Below are 19,690 nucleotides of genomic sequence, written 5' to 3'. Positions count from 1 at the left end.
TGGTTGTGGTCATTGTTGTTGCGTTGGACGGGCTGCTACTCTTGGGGACCACTTTTTTTTTTAGCAACCAGAGTGAGAACTTAGTTCTCCGAAACAACTGGTGGAGACCTCGGGGCGAGGGAGGCCACGTCCCCAGGCGGTGGAAAATCAGTGTCTGGGTCCCGATCCGGGGCGGTGCCAGAGCCACGCCACAGCCGAAGCGAAACAAAAAGTAGGTGTAAAAGTTCGCGCCTCGGCCGCTGGCAGCCGTGCGCCTCCGCCCTGCGGGCGCGGGGATGGCGCGGGCGGATCTGGCCGGGGGCTCCGGGCCCGTCCCGCTCGCGGCACCGGGACGCTTTACGCGGTGGGCGTGCGGGTTACCTCGGGCCCCGCGGGCGCGCCGGATCCTCGCGGGGAGGGGCTGCCGGCTGCTTCCCAGCGCGGAAGCCGGGAGTTCAAGGCAGCCTGGGCGCCTCAGATGAGGCTGACCTGAAGCCCCCGAACCCCCGGGGGCCCGGGTGGTGCTGAGAGTCCCCAGCGAGGCGAGAGGCACCTGCCCGAAAAGCACACAGCCGCAGAGCTCAACTCGGTCAACTTTTCGCGTCTTGGGGATTAGCCTTCCCTTAATGTCTTGTCGCCCTGCGACATGTCTTCAACGCTTTGGCCGAAAAGGAGAAACAGCCTTATTTTATTTTATTTTTTTGCCAGCCATGCGGTGTGTCCATTTCTTCGTGTTATTTGAAGTCTTGCAACTAATGTAAAACTGATTACCGTGTACTTTTAGGTAAAGGCTTTCATGACACTGCCTCCCCCTTGATTATTAATCACACGCACCCCCTCGTGTTAGAAATTTCATTTAATGTAGTTTAAAAATAAATCCTATAAAGCAACTTAATCCAGTATAAAATGGGGTCCAGGTTGTAAGCAGTTTGCTACATAAGTATTTAGATCCTTGCCTCTAAAAGCAGACTCGCTAGCTTTTCTTTAGTGGATTTCTTCTCTTGGATTGCTTCAACTTGGGTTAAAGCAGGGGCTGGACTTAACTTTGGGCTCAAAGCAGCTTTAATTGAGTAGAGAGAGACACTGTTCTTGAAGACTTTCCCTTTTTTCAGAGTGATTATTCATGGTTTCAACTAATTGCTTTTTACCTTTTAGAACTAAATCGATCTGGTCCCTGTGTATAAATGTTGCATTTTGTAGTACAAAACTGCTTATTATAAGATATGATTATAAGCATTATTAAAGGGAAAATGCTTTTTAGTTCATGGCTGTCGTCTAAGTTGTTAATAAATAATTAATATTAATTGATTGAATAGCACAAAGACCATCTGATTCTACTTGGGAATACTTTGTTATCTTCTCAATTAGCTACATTAAAATTTTTTTTTTCTATCCTTCTATGTCCACCTCATATAATTGAAGATTAAAGCGCTGGAACTAATTGCTGATGCTACACTTGTGTTATAGGTCATAAAACATTTTAGTGCCTTATTTGAATGCTGTGATTTATTAACTATCAAAAATACTTAAAAGTTTTCTCATTTGAAAGTGAACAAGTATTATATTTATATTTATTCCCAGTGATCCTTGCCTGCTGATACATGCATTCATATGCATTATTAATATACATGCAGTTTAGACTTTTATTGGATTCAGTTTAGGGTCACAGTGATTATCTATGCAAATGTGGACACCCTTCTCCCCTTGCACTGTTAAGGAAAATGAGAAATTAGAGGTCTTTGGATTGTTATATATAGAGCAGTACTATCTAATAGCTGTTTTTTTGGGGGGGTGGAGTGGGGCGGGAATACTTAAATGTAGTTTGGCCAACTGTAAAGTCACTTTGGTTGTAACCTATTGACATCTGTCTCCTTTTGCCTGTTCAGGTAGGAAGCAGTTTTGCAGATGGAGAAGTTTGTCTGATACTCAGAGTCATTACCATGATAGGTCTCTCCAATTTTAGTAGTATATAAGAAGAAAAACATTAAAAAAAATTACAAACAGTGTTGCTTTTGATATTCTGGATCAAACAGAAGTTTGGAAAATACCAGAAAGAAATGGTTTTTGAAACAATGGCATTTCATGGAACTAATGAAACTGCATTTTAAACTTGGAAACATCCAGAATTTGAAAATAAAGCTTTGGCACTGCTGATAAAACATACCCAATTTAGAGCAACTATGACAAGCAAAAAGTCAGCTTATACCAGAAACTGTGAAGACAGTCAATTTAAAGGACAAAAAGGTTGTTGGGCACAGTTTTTTTTTTTTTTTTCCTTTTACTGCGTACAGTTCCCTGCTATCTAAAATTGTGATTTATGCAGTATTTTAATATTTTGCTTATTCTTTCCCCTTGGGTGCTCTCCGGGCAGCGATAAAAAGGCAACGCTGAAAGAGCACCATTAATTTGCTATGATGACTGGCCAGATAAGAGGAGATAATGGGAAAGATAAGCGGAGAAGATATACCATCAGAAACCCGATTATTACCATTAAAATTCCAGCCCAGCAATCTGCAGAAGCCTGATAATTCCTTCTCCGTTTCCACCACTTTGGATGATAAGGCAAAAAATAGTCACTCAGTGCTCCTTGATTAGACTGCCTGGATTTCCTGATAATACAGTGATAAATTATGTATTTTGCCCCCATGTTTTGTCCCAAAATTCAGATTTTTTTTTTTCCTATTCCAAGACTATATTTTCTGCCCTCCCCTCAGAAGCTTTCTCTTCTAAGCTATTATTGTAATCCTGGTTTGATAAAAAGCCCTGATAGGATGGGAGGTGTTTGGTGTGGGAGCCATATCATGCTATCAGCCCATCTCCCCGCACAGCTGCTCGCTGTTGTTGTTTTTAGCCTTATCACCTCCTGCCAATATGCCAATAAATTGCCCAGATTGTTCTCCATTCTGGGGCTGCACTGCAAAATTTATGACAGAAATGATGATTTTTTTTTTTCTTTTACCAACGCATCTCTTTATGATTAGTAACTGTGTTGTATGTGCAGTTTTACTGTCATTTTCTTCTTAAAGCTGTTGTCTCTAGTAATGTGTTTATTGCCCTATATGTCCCCAACTTCAGTCTCACTGAGTGTATTGGCTATGGGTTCAGCAAAGATATACATACATACATACATATATATGCATTTTTTACAAATGCCAGCTAGTAGTTAATGTAGACATTCAAAGAGAGAAAACTCAAATACTTTGTTTTTATCCAACATTAAGAAAAGGCACTCTTCTTGATGCCATTCAAGAATAGTTTTCCTAAAACTTTTAGATTGCTTGATGTTTTCAAACATGTTGAACAGAAATGTTCAGTCTGGATCGTGTGCCAAATAATTTGTGGTGAAGGAAAAAGAAAGGGAGAATGAAGAGAGAGAATTTTTTTTTGTTAAGTGAAGTAAATATTGGGAATGAATATACACCTTGAAAGTAAAATGTTCCCTGTAAAGAATAACCTTGTTAGCAGTTGTGTAGAAGGACTTTTGCAGAACTTGGAATCCTTTCTTATTGAATACATTGCCTTTTTATTATTTGAGATGATCTAATAATTTCAGGCCGTATGAATCCCTGACTTGCACAGTGTCTCTTGAGTGTTTTATGCTGTTTTTTAAAAAGTAGATAATATTAAATGCTTTATTTATAAAATGATTATTATTTTAAATGAGAGTATTGCATATTACATTTATTTAATATTTATAAATGTGAAAACCTCTAATGGATCATCTTTAGAACCTTAAAATTATGTTATACAAAGAGGTGGTTGTGGTTATTTTTCATTGTTCTAGTGTAGGAGTCTTTTCTTTAGTGTTTCATGTATTAATATTAAATCCATAATTTTGGGGTTAATTAACTACTGTATTACCATTAATATTATTATTTTTTAAAAGGGCTTTGGGTATGCTGTGCACATTTGAAATACAGTGATCACTCATATCCAGGATGTTTTGTTTTTTTATCTGCAAAATATTAAGACAGATTTTTTTGCTTTGAAACATATTATTCACTTCTTTGGATTTAAAAAATAATTAAATATAACATTAAAAAATAAGCCTTTCTTGTTGGTTTATGTTGTATCTCATGTTAGAAATTTTATTTTCTACATTTTTTAACTGAGTTACATTTCAGAAAATCTATTTTTATACTGGCCATGAACTAAAGCAAAATACATTATGTATACTAGCTGTTTTGTTAATAAAATAGAAAGATTGGTACCCAATGTAATGTAAAAAAATTAATTTCTTTATTACATATTTGAAATATATCAATACATAGAATTTTTCTCAAAAAAACCTAAGAATATTTAGTAGATGTTTTAAAAATAAGAAAGTTAAGAAATGGCTAATAGGTGAATCCTAGTTTTTAAGAGTTAAAGAGAATATAAGAAAGTTCACTTCCAAAGACCATTAATCATGAAGTCAGGTTTTTTTTTTTTTTAAGTTCAGTGAAGTCACAATGCAAATATAAATGCGGTAGCATTTCATATCCCTAGTTGCTATAAAAGATTTTAGGGTTAAAACTTTGTGATATGACTTGGAATTAAAAGAGCAACTGTTGTTTTCCACTTCTGGTAGCTTTCTAAAGTGGTTCATTTATAAAATTATGTGGGAAGAAAAATTATGAGTTTTAATATTATATGTCTCAGTATTTCAAATGGACAAAGAAGTTTGAACGCGTCTATAAATCATAACCAGAAACGTTAAGAATAATGTGATTGTATATCAGTTCAATTATAAGGAGTGTAAAGCATCTCTCTAAATTTCATATAAGAGATCAGTGTTCACTTTAGACATTCCAAGGTACCAATAAGTCTTTGCAAATTAAAATATTTCCTGAACCATTTAAATCTAGACATAGAAAATATGATGTGACTTATTTTATTTAAGTTGGTGCTATTAAGTTGGGCAAGACAGTAGTGCAGTTGAACGATTAGCTTCTGATTTTTACATTCTTTATTTTATATTTAAGGGTTAATGCGAAGATTTACACATCAATTTGTTTCTGGTTAATTTTGAGAATAAATTAAGATATTGATTGATTATATAAGATATTGATTATAAGATATTAGTTGTCTAGCTCATATGTGTTTATGTTTTGCCTTTATGGTAGTGTAAATTAACTCTGTGTCACAGTTAAGGTAGCAGAGTTCTCCTGTCCATGCGCTCTTCAAGGCCTCCCTCATCCCTGTTATTTCTAATGTTTGAGGACTATTTAAGGACTAAATTAGCTCTTCCTTCACATGGTAAAAACAAAGAAATCAAACTAATTAGTCCATTTTGCTACTAGTTTTTATCACTGGAAAAAGTTTTGAGAGAACAAGATTGAAGCTAATGTGTTTGCTAAAATGACAAATTTGGGACTAGATGTATATGGATTTCTAATATGGATATTTTTGTTCTTCCCCATAAACAAAGTAAATCAAGAATGGACTTATAATTGGTATTTTAATCACAACCCCTTTTCAATGTGTAATTTGCTTAAAAGGTAGTAAATCTTACTTATTCTGCGTTCTGTGATTAAGTTTTATGTTCCAAAAAGGTGCCTTCTCAATTTCCTTCAAAAGAATGTATATTCAAGTTTTAGATGAAGTGATACTGTTTACAGCAGTTTTTTTGGTGTTTGGCGAAATTATGCGAAAAATCTAAACTTAGGTATTTCTGGGCATAAAAAAGTTTTTTTAAGAATACTTTCTTCAGTACAATCTTTGTTTGCTAAAAATTATGAGTGAATATGTTAGCTTTGGAGCTCTCATTCTCCAAGTCATATTCCCTTGGAGTTCTTGTTTCTTTCCCACTTCTGAAGGATTAGTAGGACATTTCAGAAGAACACTGCAGGTATTTTTGAAACCCTGTCTAATTCAGCGCCTGGCGCTGTGTAAAATTATCAGTTCATTCCCTCACCAAATGAATAGCAACGAAAGTCCCTTACTTCAGTCACCAGAGAATGTGTTTCCACCATAGATAAAGGGGTAAGTATGTATCATTCAATAAGGTTACATTTTTAAACGCTGAAATGCAATTAAGTTAATAAGCTGAGACATGTTAATATTTGGCATTCTAGAAAGTACTATCTCTTTAAAGGTATTAGCATAAAGATAGCACATTTGTTTATTATGCTTCCAAATCAGCTCCTAGTATCTCTGCCACAGGTAACAATTGACTTTTCAGGCTTCAAGTTAATAGCCTTGTCTCTTGCTTGTAGGGATCAATATTAGTATTAATTAATCACCATTATCGGCACTAGGATCTGGTTCTATTTGTTGTTACATCAGCAAAATATCAATATAGAAAGTGGACTCTCTGATCGTCATGGCAACTTCATCTCTTGGGTCAAAGAAAGTTTATCTTATCTGTGCATAGAGAGTGGCAAACTGTTTAGGGATCTAGTTTGAACTCTAAGAACATTGATTTAGTTTTTGTTTGCGAATAGAGGCTGAATTCCAATCACAAGGGATAGGTAAGATTTAAATATTAATGCCGAGAGGCTTGTCTGAGAGGGTGTCATACCATTACAGTCAGACTGTCTTTTTGAGATGACAAAAAGGTAGAGAAGAATTGTCTAGTCAGGATTATTTAAAGCCTTAGTAATTTGTGCTTTTGACAAATACTTCTAAAAATGAATATATGATAGTTACTGGGTAGAACTGATTTTGGTTAAGATTTCAGGTGTTAAAATAAGCTCTTATTTTTTTCTCTTTCATCCCTCTCTCTGGGTCTATTATAATATATCCACTATTTTTTAAAAAGTGCTTTTGAGGACCAGTTTTGCCTCATGATGGGTACAAGATAAGCAGCCCCATGTCTCAGCCAGAGAGTTACGCTCTGAAAGGTCCAAGAAAGAAATGTTATAGGACTGTTTTTGTATTAACAAATATTCATTACTAATGAAGGAAATCCTAATGTAGTAAGCTCAAAGGATAGATGTCTCTGAAGGATGTTTACAGAGATAATAAAAGAACCTAAGTTGCCAAAGCCAGGAAATAAAAGAGATGCTCTCTTTTTTTATATATATTTCTAAGATATAGTGATTGCTTAAAATGAACACTTTTTTTTCTAAATCAGATCCTTGGAAATTCATTGATTATTTTAAAAAATTATGCTAAAGATTAAAAATTGGATTTAGAAATGGTACCTGAAATGCTTTACTTTATTCTTGAGGTTGTGGGCACTAAATAAACTTAAATATGTGTGTTTATGGGGAAGATGTATATGTATCTTATGATTTTGGAGATTTTAAAAATGAATGTAAAATGCCTGATGGTCATAGCCAATGTCATATAATTGCTTATTCATTCCAGGCATTGTCCATGTAATAGCTGGAAAGTCAACTCTTTATGTAGTCTGCAAGGCAGTGCTATTTATTATTTAATATTCTGGTAATATCCCCATGAGTGTAAAAAAAAGGAATATGTTTATAAGAGGCTGTAGTGTAGCATTTAGTATTATAAAGGCCTTCAGTTAATCTGGGCATATGCCACCGGCTACTGCCCCTTTGAATTGCTTGAAGTTGTTGAATGGCCTTAGTCTGATTTTTTTTTTTTTACATAATTTGACTTTTGATGATGTTAGATGTATCCTAACCAACTACCACAAATGTATATAGCTTTTTTTTAAATATATACACAAATGTATATATAATCAATGAATTTCCAAAAAATATAGCTTTTATGTAGGCTACCACACATGTACAGAGTTTTAATAGTCTACGTAAAGCTGCTGTGCCTAGTTTCTGTACAACCTACTAAAAAAGCTATTTGAAAAGTTTGTTTAAACTTTAAAATGAATCTAAAATTATCTCTAAATAAGGAGGCATTTATTGAAGATATGTTTACTGTTATTTTTTTAATTGATTCCCTTCTTAGAAAGAGAAATCCTTTTGAAGATATGAATTACTCAATCTGCATTTGTAAAACTTTGTGGATATCTGTTGTTGAGACAGTTTAAGAGAATTTTCAACAAGTTGACATCTATATAATATTGTATCTGTAAGATATCTTGTGAGTTGCTTGACATAGGTGTTTCAGCTGCAGTTTCTGAAATTATTTATTTCAAAATTTAGAGAAGTCGTTAAACTTGAGTTGGGTGAATAATCAATTATAAAACTTAGAGACAAATATTTGACCTTTACTACCTATTAATCTGGAACTTTAAATTTTATTATTAGTTGCTTCTTTGTAATATAAATAATGGTGTACTCTTTAAGATAAAAGACTTGCTTTACTGTGGCATATTCTCATGTTATTGTAAGCCTGCGATAAACTGGAAGTTAGAAGATGAAAAATAGTGAATAAACAAATATTTAATTTCAATTGAGGGCCAGATTCTTCTGAATGTGTGTCAAAAAATAGCTAAAAATTGTATACTAGTAAGTGGCTTTAAAGAATAAAAAATAAATAATAATACACTCAATACTGTCCATTTCTCTCTTGCTTACTACATTTAAATTACCTAATTTAGAATACAAGTTTTAAAGATTATCAGATAATTCAAAGTTCTGATTATTTTTAATTCAATGAAAAAATCTGTGTTATAACTTAATTTTAGCATATTTGGTATCAAGAACTTTTTTTAATGGATTTAAAACAATTTCTCATAGTAATGTAAAAAGGTGAAAAAATCATATTGCAAGTAGAAGCTTGGTTAGTTCTCCATTTATGTTCAAAAATATAAAATGCCATATACTAGTAAGACTCTTTCCTTGCTGTCTGCTGAGAAGTTCAAAGGCATTTTTAAAAAATAAGACCCTGTGAATTTAGTGGGAATCTTTTGGAATGCTGTACAAATTATTATTGTACTTTCTCATTTGTTGTGCACAAATTGCTTTCATGGTGTGCATTTTCATCCATGTCAACATACGTCACTGTAACACATTGTGATGTTTTATAACCCATACCTATATGATTAATGTATGTATTTATGTGAATAAATAAATTTATTGTGGATAAATTTTATGCTGCTCTTAAAATACTTTCAAAATATAGTTCAGTGAAAATTAAATGAGAGCTGAATGGAATATTGACAATATTGCCTATTAATGAAAATCTTATATTCATCATAAAAGTTGTTCTTTTGATTTTTAAGGAAAATAAGCAAGTGGACAGTTGCTTATACTAACATAGAGTACTTATAGCCATACTATATTTCTGTATTTCTCTCTTGTCAGTTTTGTATAAAAATTATGTAACAGATATTTTGTTCGAATTAAAAACTGTCAAACTCATGATCTATGTCACCGTTGATTCCTTACCCAACTAGTTTATGTATCTGAGTACATTATTTATATCATTGGAGCAGTGGGTCAGCTAATGTGGTTTTGCCAACAGCATTGAAGATTTAAACACTTTTTTTCCTCCAAGACTCCAGTCAATAGGAATAGTTAAAAAGGTTTTTAATTTTCTGACTTGCTTTTATTTATTTGGTGTAAAACTGAATTTATATTGTGCACATTTATCAATTAGGTCTTCTTTCTCTTGAAGTGCCATCCTGAAATTCTCATATTGATAGCCTTTCTGCCACATTGCCATGAAAATAATCATATTTTCCGATGACATTTGACTTGCACCTAAGTACTTTTGCATATTTTGGATGTATTGGGCCTCCCATGGCCAATAACAAGCTTGGTGTGCAGGAGAGACTGACCACCATGGGGCTTGTACAAATGTGAAATATTCAAGAGTTCATTTGCAAATATATTAGGTAGCTGCTAAAAATATCACCCCACTTCTTAACAATGTGCATCTTGGACAAACAGGCGCATATTTTGTCATCAAGTTGCTTAAGCCTCTGAAGTCAGGGCTACAACTGGGTCAGATGATAAGATGAGCACAACAGAGAAACGAAGAGAGCTTCTGATAAAACCTGATTGATTGATGTCTGGCTTCCCCACCATCACGGGCAGTTGACAGTTAGTTTGGGATCAGATGATTTGGCTTTTGCGATAGAAGATGGGGCCTGGTAGGCAAGCCTGAAGGACAAAAAGGTCGGTTTCTGTGTAGTGTCAAGTAATACCAAGCTCCCACAAGGTGGGACATTATTAATATTTCATTCTTTCTTTTTTAGGTCCAGGCCCTAACAATTGATAGTCTCTTAAAGGCATGAAGATTCAGTCTACAAACAAAAATGTGTGACTACCTTCCTGTTTGTTTAACTCAGTGTTGTTACATGGTTATGTCATAAAGGCAAGGGCATATGTTTATTTAATAATTATGTGCTATTTTATGTGATATTTTGCAATATATAATGATATTTGCATATTTCATTGTATTATAGTCTTCTAGGGTAAAAGTCATGACACATAAACTGGCTAAATTTAATATTTAAAAACTAGTTTTTATGGAGAAATACAGATTTACTGAGGGGAAATTACAATGTAAATTAATCTAGAGTTATCAGCTCCAGGTGTTTGGGTATCATAGATTATGAGAAGCTTAGGTGAAAAATATTCTAGTACATGGTTTAGCCATACCAGAATCTGGGAAAACCTTACTTGGCACAATGGGAGAACTTTATATTTTGTACAGGTCTGTGGTTAGTGAATGACTGTGGCTGTCATTTGCTGAACTTTATTCTTGCTGGTGATAGGATTAATAGACTGTTTCTTTGTATTTTAATTATGGAAAATTCCAAATTCTGGGCACATATTACAATCACATAAAAATATACTAGTTTATATGCTACTAGAGAACAACATTGTAGATCACTTTTGAATTTGAACATAATTAATAGTAGAATATTGATTATATCTATTATTAGGTAAATTAGATAAATTTTGTCTGCTATTAGAAGAAACAAGGAAGGGAAGAAAGAAAATAAATCAAAGTAGCTAGTTTTAGAGTAAAATGTTTTCCAGCGTTAGTTAGCCATGAAAAGTAGTGTAACTGTTACAGTATTGGAATTTGGACAGCTTGGATTTGAATTTAGATTTAGGACAGTTTGATACTCTCTAGAAATCTTTTAGGATGTATCGCTTTTCTCTTGAGTTTTAAGGGTCAGATCTCTAAAGGACAGTTGGGTCTTAGCTAATACTGGAGGCTTAATACCAGCAGGATGAATTCTGCAAGGTGCTGTATTGCTGATAGTATAAGTGGAATACTGTATGAAAGCCTTTGTGCCGAAACCTGAAGTGGCACTCGTAATAAGTGATCAGGGAAGGGGGCTAATGGCCATTTCAGCCATGATGAGTAATACTTCCAAGAAAGGTGCCATAAGAAAAGGACCTAGTCTCTTGTACATACATTAATATGAAACAGAGAAATCTGTCTATCTCTGTCTCAGGAATAATGAAGAATCATAAGTGTGGTTACAAAAACTTTTTCAGAAAAGATACTTCAGGCAAAGGAGCACTCCTGTGATTCTGTGCTGATGGTTACATTACTGATGGATGTTGTTTACTGGCGGTAGCTAATAATGGTCAATACATTTTGTAACATCAGGGAAAAAAGAGCACAAGTGAATTTCCATAGCACAGTTGCTGCATAAGTCTGTGATGACATTTCTCAGTTATTCAGCAACAATGATGTTTCATTTTAAGGTGGTGTACAGTTGTAAAATGCAAATTGCTTTGATAAATATTAGAGGTTTTTTTTTTCTTTTTTGAGTATCCATGAACAGGTGTCTAAAGTTTATTTGCTTTTCTGTGTGCATGCATGCACACACACACACACACACACACACACACAATATCATAGATTATCTAATACTGCCTTCTCAACCCCTTTATTCCTTTAGTGTTTTCTGTTTGTTTCTGTTATTACATGTGGTTTTGAACTGCACACTCTTGCATATGGGTAAGCTACTCCTGAAAAATACCTAATTATACATCGAGGAAAATTAGAATCGACAAATGAAAAAGGTGTCACATCATAAAAATAATTAAGATCAGTAGTCCTTATAAATAGAAAGCAGCAATCAGCTCTGTGGTCAGCTAGACTCCAATTTCTTGGTTAGTTTCAACAGCTTCAGAAATCTCATTTGGAGGAAGAGTGTGACTTTGAGATGCAGTGGCTGGAATGATTAGTCTGCAGTTCACTTCTGTGTTTTTCAGTCCTTGGTTTGTAAGTTTACATTTTGAAGAAAAGAGAAACAAGAGGGTTGAAGTGTAGGATGTTACTAAGGAAGAGTTTTAAGGATTTGTTTTCTCTAAATTGGTTAGCACCAGTGTTCTTTATACTGAGAAATAATCTCTTAGGTATTATCAGAGGTGAAACAAATGTTGAATGCATGTTGTTAGTAGCCCAAGGAAGAAAAATTAATTATTGCATATTTAATCAAGAACTTTTAGCCTGGGATCCATGGACTTTGAAGAATTCATGAATATCCAGACATTTTATACAAAAGTTTGGGTATTCAAGAATTTTGCTGCTGTAAGCCCTCCAGTGGGTGTCCTTTAAATTGACATCTGATTTTTTACATCACTGCTGTTGCATGTTCTATGATCTATTTGTTGCTTTTCTGTCTGACTTGATCACCAAGTATACCATGATCACGTGCCATTTTCCTTCCCAATCTCTACCCTGACTGGCCCCCATAAACCACCTGCATTCAACGACATTTTATCTTTACTGGTCTTCTTTTTGTTCCTTGAACATGCCACGCTGCTTCTCTCTTTGAAATGTCATTTCCCTAGATTTCCATATGGCTATCTTCTTCTTATCATTCACTTTTCACTTCACATGTCAACTCTTAAGAAAGACCTCCCTTAGCCTGCATTTAAATTTTCTGTCCCCCTACATGCCTTCATTTGCTCTCTAGCCCATTACCCTATTTTATTTTCATTCTACTGATATTTATCTGAAATTATATTCTTTATTGATTTGTTAGTATATATACTTCTTTATTAAATTGGTTTCTCACTAGAATCTAAGCTCAGTGGATAGAATCTGGTCTTCTTCACTTCTATACCTCTAGTTGCTGCGAGAGTACCTGGCACATAGCAAACACTCAAAGAATATTAGCTGAATGAATGGACGAATTAATGAAAAAAATTTTTAAATTCAACATCATTTCCTGTGATACATCTTTTAATAAAAGTGGTTTTGCAGTTTTCCATACAAAAGAAAAAAAGAGTTATCCACATGCTGTTTATTTAAATTAAAAACTCCCATTTCTTCATTCAACAGTCATTCAACAGACATAGAATATGTACCAACTGTGTGTACTATGTTAAACCACAGGGAGGGGAAAATACAAAAATCAACACACTACGGTTTGTCCTGTCAGGTAGCATATTGCATGGTTAGGGAGAAAGGCACAAATACTGTGCATTGGGTTATGTTCTTGATAGATGAAAGTATAAAGGAATATGGGTACAAAGATACCTCTGTTACTTAGGATAAGACTCTAGGATGAGGTCTTACTTAAGCTGGATCTTGAAGGAGGAGTTGAAGATGCAGTCAGGACAAGAGGGAATTGCATCCTGGCAGAATCAACAGTTTGGCCAAGAGCAGAAAGGCGTTAAAGAACATACACTTTTCAAGGACTAGTGAGTAGTTGTGAGCAAAGCTGATGGGACATGGAGAACAGTGACAGAAGGCAGCTTGAACTTGATTTGAGACCAGGTTTTCTGTCGTTGTTGTTGAACACATTGTTTTACTTTCAGGGTTTTGTGTTTTTGAAAAGTTTTTTAGCTTATTTTTAATTGAAAGATAATTGCTTCACAATATTGTGTTGGTTTCTGTCATACATCAACATGAATCAGCCATAGATATATGTATGTCCCCTTGCTCTTGAGCCTCCCACCACCCCCCACCCCTCTAGGTTGTCACAGAGGAACAGGTTTTTAAAGGGCTTTGTGTGCCGTGTTAAATAACTTGAACTCATTCTTTAGGTAATTGATGGTCAATGCAGATACTGAAAAATAGAGCCTGATTAGTGCATTGTAAATGTGTTTGATGATTACCAATTTGGTATAGGAGAAGACGAGAAAATCATGAGCCAATAGTGGGTTTTAGTCAATTTTCACTGTGTGAAATTTAACAATTATTGTTATCGCAAATTTCACCTTGGACTTCTGTGCTACCTTCTAACTTCTAAATGTCGATTTAATGACAGCATTGTAGTGGGTGGTTGAAACAGTCACTTAGGGCATTTAATAGTTTAGTATGAATATTTTATTGAGGTGAGACAACACATGCAAAAATAAATGAACAGAGCAATATCTTTTTAATTGAATCTGTTTGTGCTTAACTCATGAGATTGTCTTTGGGAGTAGCTTTGCATTCTTTCATATGCATTAGTCTAGTTTTATAACTGAATATGGGAAGGGTAAGTTTTCAGTGGCAAATGGGCAGAGCAATGTAACTGGGATTCCAGTTGTTGCAACCTCTTTGAAAGTTGATTTGCCAGTTTATACACATATACTCTCTGACCTAGCAAGTCCTCTTTCCCATAGAAACCTTCATGTGTGTGGTCTTTAAAGTGTAGTTTGTAATGGCAAATAATTAGAAATTACCTAAGTGTCCATTAATAGGGGATGGATGACATAGAATTGGGGTGCAATCCTTAGTGTAATTCATGCATTATAAAGGATGCATGGATGTCTCCATCCTACTATGATAATCTTTTAGACTAACAAAGTGAGAAAAAGATATTTCAGTATGACATCTCTCTACTTGTATTTTAAGAAGTTAAAGAATGAATAGATATACATATATGTATATATTTTCTTGAAAAGTGTCTGAAAATATGCAGGAAATTAATAATGATATTTTCTCTGGGGATTAGGACTGGGAATATGGAGTAGGACATAGATTCCCTTATTGTCATGCCGTTACCATTGCTACTACTGATAAATTCTGTTGTGAGGGGAAGGTATGTGATGGGTAGAAGACAGTCAAGTATGTATTGCCAGTATCTTTAATTGCTCATCTTCTCCTCAGTTGATTGGTTGAGAGGATAGAAATATTATTGGGGTTTGGGAAGAAAGGATAGAAGATGAAAAAATATTTAATAAAATATTTCAGTATCTGTCCAATTCAGACTTTACTGTGAGGGAGAAGAGCTATAATGATAATTTTTCCTATAGTCCTTATTAAGCGTAATATGAGAATATACCAAAAGTGAGCACTCGAGTGAAGATTAAGCTCTGTTTTACTTTGGAGAAGGAAATTGCACAGAGAAAAAGAATTTAAATGCATTGCCTTTTAAAATAGGGCATTTCTCTGTTCTCAGCATAAGTCATGGCTATGTTATTAACCTCAGATTAATAGTGTATGATAGTTTGGTTTTTGATAAACGATCTGTTCTTTAAAATTTGATGTACTATTATAGGCCCTGTTCTACAAAAATAAGTTTTTCCCCATGATGTTGTTTTTTTCTGAGTTCAGAAATTTTGTCCTGTTCTTCCTGAACCAGTTCATACTCATATCCAGTGTTTTACTTTCTGAGTGATTTTTCAGATGCCTGTTATTTTTCTTCAAATTATTATATGCAGACATATTTTAAATTGGTTCTGGGCCAAATATGTTGCTCTTTTTTGCACCTTATTAATGATTTTGTATCCTTGAAAATCTTCCAAGCTATCTCACGTGTTCTTGTGGGAACAGCAGCAACAGTAAGCAGGAGATGGACCAGAGCATGGGATAAACTAGAGCTTAGCTTCAGTGGGATTTAACAAAGACACCCTGAGAAAACATGGAGGTTTTGAATCATAAATGCCGCCGTAAATATCCTCTGATAATTATTACTGAATGGAAAATAAAATGACCTATGTTGAAATTTTATCAAATAATTTTAAAGAAGTGAGCATAGAGTTAGTATAGAAGCAACATGGGATTGAGGAAAATCATAACCTGAAAACAAATAAAACATCTATTACTCTCATTTGAAGGAGGTGACTCAGATGGTAAAGAATCTGTCTGCCATGTGGGAAACCCAGGTTCAGTCCCTGGCTAGGGAAGATCCCCTGGAGGAGGGAATGGCAAGCCACTCCAGTGTTCTTGCCTGGAGAATTCTATGGGCAGAGGAGCCTGGAGGGCTACCATCCATGGAGTCACAAAGAGTCAGACACGACTGAGTGACTAACACTTTCTCTTTCAAACCTAATACATCTTGCTAAGTTTGTTTTCACATGTTAGAGCATTCTGATATTTTCAGCCTTGATAGCCCATGTGACCAAAAGGTCAATTTCATTCTGTTCCTTCTCATGGATTCTGAAAACCCAGGTGGGATTGAAGTTTTTATTGTATTTAAGACTCTCAGTTTGGACAGAGGTGCTGCCAAGATGCATAGCTGCTGCTGCTGCTGCTGCTGCTGCTAAGTCGTGTCCGACTCTGCGCGACCCCATGGATGGCAGCCCACCAGGCTCCCCCGTCCCTGGGACTCTCCGGGCAAGAACACTGGAGTGGGTTGTCATTTCCTTCTCCAATGCATGAAAGTGAAAAGTGAAAGTGAAGTCGCTCAATTGTGTCAGACTCTAGCGACCCCACGGACTGCAGCCCACCAGGCTCCTCCGTCCATGGGATAGTGGAGGTAAATTCATCTCATCAATGGCATTTTGCAGTGACGTTGTATCAATAGAGAACTAGTTGCTGGGAAAAAAAAAATTATTTGGCTTCTTGAGGTATGCATTGCCATTAGGAATTCTATTCTTTTTTAATTGTAGTTGATTTGTAGTATTGTGTTAGTTTCAGGTGTACAACATGGTGATTCAGTATTTTTATAGGTCACCCTCCATCTAAAGTTATATAAGATATTGGCTATATTCCTTGTGTTACACAATGCGTCCTTATATCTTATTTATTTTGTACATAGTAGTTTATACCTCTTCTTAATCTTTTATACCTCTCTTGCTGCTTCCCACCTCCCTGTCCCCACTGGTACACTGGTTTGTTCTGAGTCTGTTTCTGTTTTGTTATAAGAATTCTATTTCTAAAGACCCAGAAAGTTAAGGAAAGCATCAGCGGAAAACAAACCCAAAGGGGACCCAGCCCCCTGCTTCCATGTGGCCTGCTGATATCCCAGCCATCATGTGTTGAAAAGCCACAAGTGGTTTTCATGGTGATAAAGTTAGTGGTTAGCACTAAAAATAGACTCAGAGCAAGGCCTAGTAGAATAAATTATTGAAGATGATCTGTTAAAACTACCTCTGTTTGGAAGGCTATACAACATTTCTAGGACGACTGGTTTCTGGGGTGAAGAGTCATCAGAATTATTGATGTTACTAGGGTCCGTTTTCAAAATTGGGTGACCTGTTACATGCCTTATATCCTGATTGGATGCTGTGCTGCCTCTTCTTAGCCACTCTGTGGAAAGGTGTTAGCCCAGAGGGCTAAATAATCTAGGAAATAACTTTCCAAGCCATCTCCTTGAAAATGAGCGTGTTGGTAAACTTACATGTTAACTTGAAGACACAGAGTGCAGCGCTGACCGTGGGATGCCACTTGAGTGGATGTGCAGGACAAAGCCACTTTTTAACCTTTTTTAGTTGGAAGGGGATTGAGTCAGTCACTCTTTAGAGAGAGATTAGCGATGGTATTCTCTTTCAGAAATTTGGAGTCTTACATCAGGGTTCTAATTCCAGATGGCCCACCTTATTGTTGTGTGTCCTTGAGCAAGTTACTTAATCTGTGACTCAGTTTTCTCCATTTGTTAAAAAGATTATTAAAGAAACCTATACAAGGCCTATTCTGAGGGTTAAATGGATTAATACATGCAAAGAGCTTATAACAGTACTATGCATATACTAGTAAGATATCCTTATTATTGGCATTTTTTGGGTCAAATCCATAAAAGCAAATTGTTCTCTTGTAGTGATAAATAACCCCACGAATTCAAAATATAAGTTTAAGGCCTTTGGTTTGCATATTTTTAAAATATTTAAATGATTTTTTTTTTTGTAAATACTGTTCCTAGTCAGAGTAAAAAGATAGAGCTTGTTGAATATTCTAAATTATGAAAGCTTTTTGCACAGACAACCCTACAGCCACTTTTTAAGTAACACATTTTATTCCCAAGGAAGAAAATATTTTAAAGTTCATTGGGAAATGCTTTATAAAATACATTGATAGTAACTGTAGTTATTTATAACAAATAGAAACGTAAATATTTTTTAAATTTATAAAATCTGTTGCAGACCATTTTGTCTGATTTTTTCATATTAAATAACATGAGGTGGCTTGGGTATAATAATCATTATCATAAAATGTAAATAAGGTTTTTCTTTTTTTCCTTCCTCCCAGACAGTTGTGGAGTTAATACCTAAAATTCATTTAGAAAGCTTCTGAGTGGGGTATCTGAAAAGGTCATTGAAGAAACCAGTTGGTTAAAATGCATTTGGATGACCTGAACACATAGTTGTTGTGTCTCTAAATCCCAGACATACTTTATTAGGACAATCCAGCTGGTTTGCTATTTCTATCTCCTCATTATCAACACGTTATGGTATGGCCTCTTCCCCCTCTCTTCCAATGCCAAGAATTTGGCAGGGACACCATGTTAGCACGTCAGAGTCTGGGAGGCGGGGAAGGAACAGCTTCACACTGCTGTACAAGTAGGAAAATGTGTTGTCTAAACACTTGCCACGCGGTTAAGATTGATAATGGGCATTTTTAATCTCCTTACTTGAAGAATTAGAAATAAATTTCATGAGCTTCTAGACATACTTTTAAGAAAAAATTATGTTCATTCTAATTTAACACTTCCATGTATATTTTCCCTATACAGATAATATATATATATATATATATATATATATATATATATATATCACATATATGTGTGGAATTTGTGAATCTCAGAGCTTCAGACTCTTTGCTTTTCTCCCTTTTCCCTATCATCCTAAGATTATAGAACGTCAAGAGAGGAAAAGAGAGGAACTGTCGCTAGGTCTTATTTCTTAGTTTCCATGACCAAAAACAACTAAACTGAATATCATGTAGTATTTTATTATCATGTGAGTGACTCTATTAAGTGGACTGAGTAGATCCTTTCTAATATATTAGACCATAAGGAAAGCAGGCATGGAAATCTATTTTTGGTCATTGTTCACCATATTGTTTAAAAAATAGTGAAATGATAAACAATTGGATTAAGGGGTCCCTTGACAGTTTCAATAGGATTTCAGATTTTGTGAGTTAGTTAAGCTCTTTGAAATTTATCTTATGACTTTCACAGAAATATGGATTCTGCAAGTTATTTTGGCTATACAGATGATGTTGTGTATATGTGTGTAATTTTCTGTGCTACAAATTCACTTCTCACAGACCTTCTTTTCCATAGCAACTCCCTTCCAGTTGTCCTACTCACTCATTGGACAACTTCATAAAATATTTTCTGTACTTTGATAGAGTGTTTTAAAAATCATCTCAAATTAAAATTATTTATTTACTTCTTAAAAACCATAAATTATGCTTTCAGAGCAACCTAAAAATATTTTCCATGATATTCCACATTATCCTAAAATGCTAGGTTTTAATAAATGGTTCCTTTACATGCTTATAGTGATATAGCAGGTAAGGTATGGCCCTTCCTTTCAGAAGGGAAGAAACTATAAAGGGTATGTTTCATTCACATATATATTATTTATATATATAAAATTCCTTTTCTCTGTTTGGCTCTTAGATTTATTCCATACATAACTCAGACACCTGAGTGATAGCAAGTTATTAATAACAGTAGAAACTTAGTAATTTAGAAACTGATACTTAGAGATATTTTTTAATAATGTTCTTTTCCTATTAGCAAAACATATTACCCTATCTGATGCTTCTTATTTAATCT

The sequence above is a fragment of the Bubalus kerabau genome, chromosome 14, assembly GCF_029407905.1.
Source record: "Bubalus kerabau isolate K-KA32 ecotype Philippines breed swamp buffalo chromosome 14, PCC_UOA_SB_1v2, whole genome shotgun sequence".
Taxonomy (NCBI): Eukaryota; Metazoa; Chordata; class Mammalia; order Artiodactyla; family Bovidae; genus Bubalus; species Bubalus kerabau.
The sequence above is the reverse complement of the archived record's forward strand: the minus strand, read 5'-3'. Positions refer to the sequence as shown.